Raw genomic sequence first — 5365 nt, 5'->3', positions numbered from 1 at the left:
CCCAAGTGTTCGTAGTGCCAAGGTTGAGAAACTCTGGTCTATATAAAAAAAGTGTTTATGATATTATTGAAATAATACTAAATGGTCATTTATTCTTTTGTTAATAGTTGGTGGAAATTCTTTAATAATTAAAGATCACTCAACCAACATTTCTTCAGCATCTACTTTGTGCCAGGGACTGGGGTAGACACTACAGATACATGGTTTAAAATATACGACATTCATCATTCAAGTGCTTACAGTCAGAGAGACAGACAGAATTTGCTATTTATTATATAGGGGAAAGTTGAAGAGATCAGTGCACTCAGCATGCTCCGTCACACATATGAAAGCAGCTACCTCACCTGGGACAGACAGGCTTCATGGAGGACACGGCCCATCTGGAATGCATCCTGAAGGCTGATACAAGTTAGGCCGAGGCAGGACATTCCTGCTACAGGACTAGCACTGCAGAGGAAGAGAAGTGTGAACCAAGATCTGCAAGCCACCGATGTTAGCAGTTTAGTGTTGAAGGCAGGGAGAAGCAAGAGATGAGGCTGAAGGGGTGGGTAGGGCAGGTCATGAGAATCAGATGTGTGGATTAAGGAACTGCAGAGAAGGAGACAGGGGAGGGTTTTAAGCAGCAGGGCAACTTATCTAATTTGCATTATATATAAATAATCTAGCTACCCTGGAAGTGATGGATTTCAGGGGTCAAGACTGGATGCCAGGGGACCAACTGATAATCGATTGCAATGGTGCAGGTAAGAGCTAATGAGGAGGCTGGATGGAGGGCTTGGATTGAGAGATATTAATGAGACAGAATCAGCCAGGTCAGGAGAAGGAGCCCCCAAGGGAGCACTCCCAGTTTTCCTGCTTGGATGTCTGTGGGCAGGATGGGGATAGAGAAAGAAGAGCCAGGACAGAAAGTGCAGGGTACTAATCATTATGTAATATGTAAATATACATCTGTATATGTGTGTAAGCTTATTTTAACTTGATTACGTCTACAGACATATTTCCAAAGAAGGTCTCATTCTCAGATTCTGGGGGTTAAGACTTCAAGATATCTTTCTGAGGGACACAATACAACCCACAACTATATGCTTTCCGTTTAGTTATTTTTAAATGTTAATAGAGTTATACAGGCTTGGGGATGGTCCATCCTAATCCAGTGACTGGTGTCTTCATAAAATGAGGGAAATCTGGCCACAGGCACATGGAGAAAGGAATGCTGTGTGAGGACAGAGACAAAAACAGGGAGATACTATGTGACAACAGAGGTAGAGATAGGAGTGCTGAGTCTACAGGCCAAAGAATGCCATGGATTTCCAGAAAGGACTGGAAGCCAGGAAGAGGGCAAGGAAAAGTACCTCCCCTCAGAGCCTCCAAAAAGGAACTAACCCTGCTGACATGTTGGTCTTGGACTTTTAGCCTTCAGAACTATGAGAGAATACATTTCTGTGGCTTAACCCATCTGGTCTGTGGTATATACTTTGTTATAGCAGCCATGGGAAACTAATACACATTTCCTTGGTTAGGATATTTAAAAACTAAACAAGGAAAGAGAGTCAATTATTGGTGAAAAAACTTTTTTCTCCCATGTTACTATATATTTGGAAATCTGTCTACATCAATACAGACAGAACTACTTCTTTTTTTTAAGCTGCTGCCCATTGGGAATACTAATGTTTGGTGGTTATGGGAGAGAAGAAGAAATAGAGAGGTGGGCAGGAGGAGAACTGGTCCAGAGCTGCATCTCCAAAAGTGAAAATTTTGAGAAGACCTAAGTGGTCAACTGGGTCCAATGGGAAAATACATGCAGGAAATCCAAGAGTGCAATGTATTTTGGTTATTGATCCGGTGGAAGGCTTAGGCAATCAACTTAACCTCATGTCAGCAGCACTAGAGTAGCAGAAGCTAATATTAAGTAAAAGATCCCTGTTCTCCAGGTGTTCATTCTCTAAGACAGGACAAAGTCATGGACAGGAGAAATAGTTGTACAGAACGATAAATAATTGAGTGTGAGGTACAATGGTAGAATTGCAATAGGGAATAAAAAGACAACATTAAACTTTAGCATGGGCTCAGAAGTAAATACAAGTATGTTCCTGCCTTGTACCCACCTTGGGTCTCACTGAAGAGATGTCAGGATATAAGATCTTTATAGGCTAGAATATTCTACCTTTCATAGAGTTGCCTGCTGTCAGGGTCAAGACCAATGTTTTATAGTGATGTAAATAGCCCTCCTGGCATCAGGCACCTATTACCCTCTGGGTACTGTGTCCTAAGCATTTAATTCTCTCAACCACTCTCTGAAGTAGGGCCTTTCAGTGTCCTCATTTTACAAATCAAGAGACAAATCACATAGGCCCGCATAGATTATTTTTTCTAAGGTCACTCAGTTAGAAAGGAGAAATGTTAGGATACGAAGCCCAGCTCATGTGACTCCAGAACCCAGCCTCTAACCATTAGGCCACAAAACAGAGGAGCGAGAGGAGATGGTATTCCCCTCTCATCCATTATGAGTGAATTGCTGAAGGGGCACCTGGGTGGCTCAGTTGGTTAAGCTTCTGACTCCTGTTTGGCCCAAGTCATGATCTCACAGTTTGTGAGTTTGAGCCCTACATCGGGCTCTGCACTGACAGCATGGAGCCTGCTTGGAATTCTCTTGTCTCCGTCTCTCTCTACCCCTGCCCCCACACTCTTTCTCTCTCAAAATAAATAAATAAACTTTAAAAAATAGTGAATTGCTGGGGCACTCTGGGTGGCTCCGTCAGTTAAGTGTCCCTCTCTCTCTCTCTTTTTTTTTTTTTTTAAAGAGAAAGAGAGGTGGAGGGGAGGGACAGAGAGAAAGTGAGAGAGTATCCCAAGCAGGTTCTGTGTTGTCAGCACAGAGCCTGATGTGGGGCTCATTATCACAACCCTGGGATCATGACCTGAGCTGTTATCAAGAGTTGGATGCTATGGGTGCCTGGGTGGCTCAGCCGGTTGAGCATCAGACTCTTGATTTCGGCTCAGGTTTGTGAGATTGAACCCTGCGCTGGGCTCTGGGCTGACAGTGTGAAGCCTACTTGGAATTCTCTGTTCCCCTTTTCTCTGCCCCTCCCCTGCTTGTGTGTACATGCACATGCATGCCATCTCTCTCAAAATAAACAAACATTAAGAGAAAAGATTCTCTCTGCTGTTACTCCTTGTGCATGTGCTGTCTTTCTCTAAAAAACAAACAAACAAACCCAAAAAACAAAAAAAAGAGTGAATTGCTGATATCTCAGACCAAGCTAGACACAATGCCCTTTAAGAAGTGTTACCCAACCAGGCCAAACTGATGGGAATAATGAGGAGCAAGAAAACCTTTTTGCCAAATTTGTCCAACTATAGGTAAAACGAAAAGTCAGTCGATGCTTCCTGAAATATTGTCAAATTTAAATGTGTGTCCAAAAATGGAAGCCATCCACAGAAGAACTGAATTTGGTTCTAAGACCCGGTGTAGAGGGGTACTCTAAGCCATGTTAGTCTAAGATGTGAACTTGGTGAGCGGCGTTGTGGAGATCGGAACCTAGTGGGCCCTGGAGCAGGGACTCCCTCATGCAATGGTTGCCTTCACTTTACAGATGAAGATGAAAGGCTTTATAGATACCTGTTTTTCTTTAAAAATGTGTAATATGTATGTTATATATGTTCGTATACATATAAACACACCTGTAATAATATATACACATAGACACATATATGTGTGTGCCTGTGTAATTTCAAGCATACACAAAAGGAAAGAGAACAAAATGGCAAATATTTATGTCAGGGATGGCATGTGAAATGTCTAACAGGCACTAGTTATCTGTCAGAAGAAGGTTCGCCATAAACAAGTGAGTGGGCTATCCTGATGAACACAGCTGACCCACAGCTCTTCCCGCCCGCTACCTCCTGCCTCTAAAAAAATAGCTTCAATTCACTGTAATAGGAGAGAACATTGTGAGATGGAGCTAGTGTTTTCATAAACAACATTTTTATGTAAGAATTTTTTGTTTTCGGTTTTCAAATAATTGTATTTTTATTTTCAAAGCCATTCAAGTATAGCATTTTATAGCTCCCGTGAGGCCATCATTTTAGGCATACATAAGAATTAAAAATGTTTTCATTGTTTATTTATTTGAGAGAGAGAAAGAGAGGAGAGAGAGCGTGTGCACAAGTGGGGGCGGGGCAGAGAGAGAAAATGGGAATCCCATGCACGCTCTGCAATGTCCACGCAGAGCCCAGTGTGGGGCTAGAACCCACAAAATGTGAAATCACATCTGAAATCAAGAATCAGACGCTTAACCAACTGAGCCACCTAGGCACGCCAGACATAAGAATTTTTAAAAGACATTTGTATAAGGTTTCTTTACTCTGGTTGGTATATTATTCACATTTGGTACATATTATCTGTTTACATTTCTAGTAAGGGATGGAATAATATATGTACTAGCTTTAAATTAAATAGAAACATGGGCTCTGTCTACCCAAGACAATTTATTTTTTAAAGTTTATTTTTAAAATTACATCCAAGTTAGTTAGCATATAGTGCAACAGTGATTTCAGGAGTAGATTCCTTAATGCCCCTTACCCATTTAGCCCATCCCCCCTTTCAGATCCCTTCCATTGACCCTCTATTTGTTCTTCGTTTTTGAGTCTCTTATGTTTCTGCCCTCCCTATTTTTATATTATTTTTGCTTCCCTTCCCTTATGTTCATCTGTTTTGTATCGTAAAGTCCTCATATGAGTGAAGTCATATATTTGTACACAAGACAATTTCTAATCATTGCGTTATCTAACCTAAAATGTTCCTATTCCCCTTCTCTTAATTTTTGATCTACCAGCCACCAAGAGAAATAAGAGAAAGAGTTACGAAGAGGGTAAGAAATTATGAGCCAGTATTTTTTTGCACATAGTCGTTGGGGTCACCTTTTCTGGTCGTCTCCTGTGCTGGCAAGTCAAAAGTGGTTTGTCTGGAAATCCCCACTTCGATACAGCAGAACAAATGTGTTTATCGGTAATTTTGCTGGTAGAATATTTATAAGGGAAAGTTGACTCCCAAGTGAAGAGAGTGTGTTCCTATTCCCCATAATACATGCTCGTTAATTCATTTTTCCAGTGCTTGTGAGTGACTAGATAGAGCCCTAGTGCAAGGAATACTTCTCTCTGGGTCTCTGAACCCTCTCATAAAATAGTCGTGGTGAGAGTGGTAGATAAATCTGGAAGATAATGAAACCTGCCTTATCTACCTCACAGGTTTCTCGGGAGGATAAAATGAAATAATGAATGTGAGCATGTTTTTAAAAAGCAAAAAGTGCTGTAAAGTTCAGGGCAGTATTTTTTGTGCCTTTTATTACATGTATTGTTTGTCAGC

This window comes from Hyaena hyaena, unplaced genomic scaffold, assembly GCF_003009895.1.
Source record: "Hyaena hyaena isolate Hyena2069 unplaced genomic scaffold, ASM300989v1 scaffold_543, whole genome shotgun sequence".
Classification (NCBI taxonomy): Eukaryota; Metazoa; Chordata; class Mammalia; order Carnivora; family Hyaenidae; genus Hyaena; species Hyaena hyaena.
Note: the sequence above shows the minus strand (reverse complement) of the source record.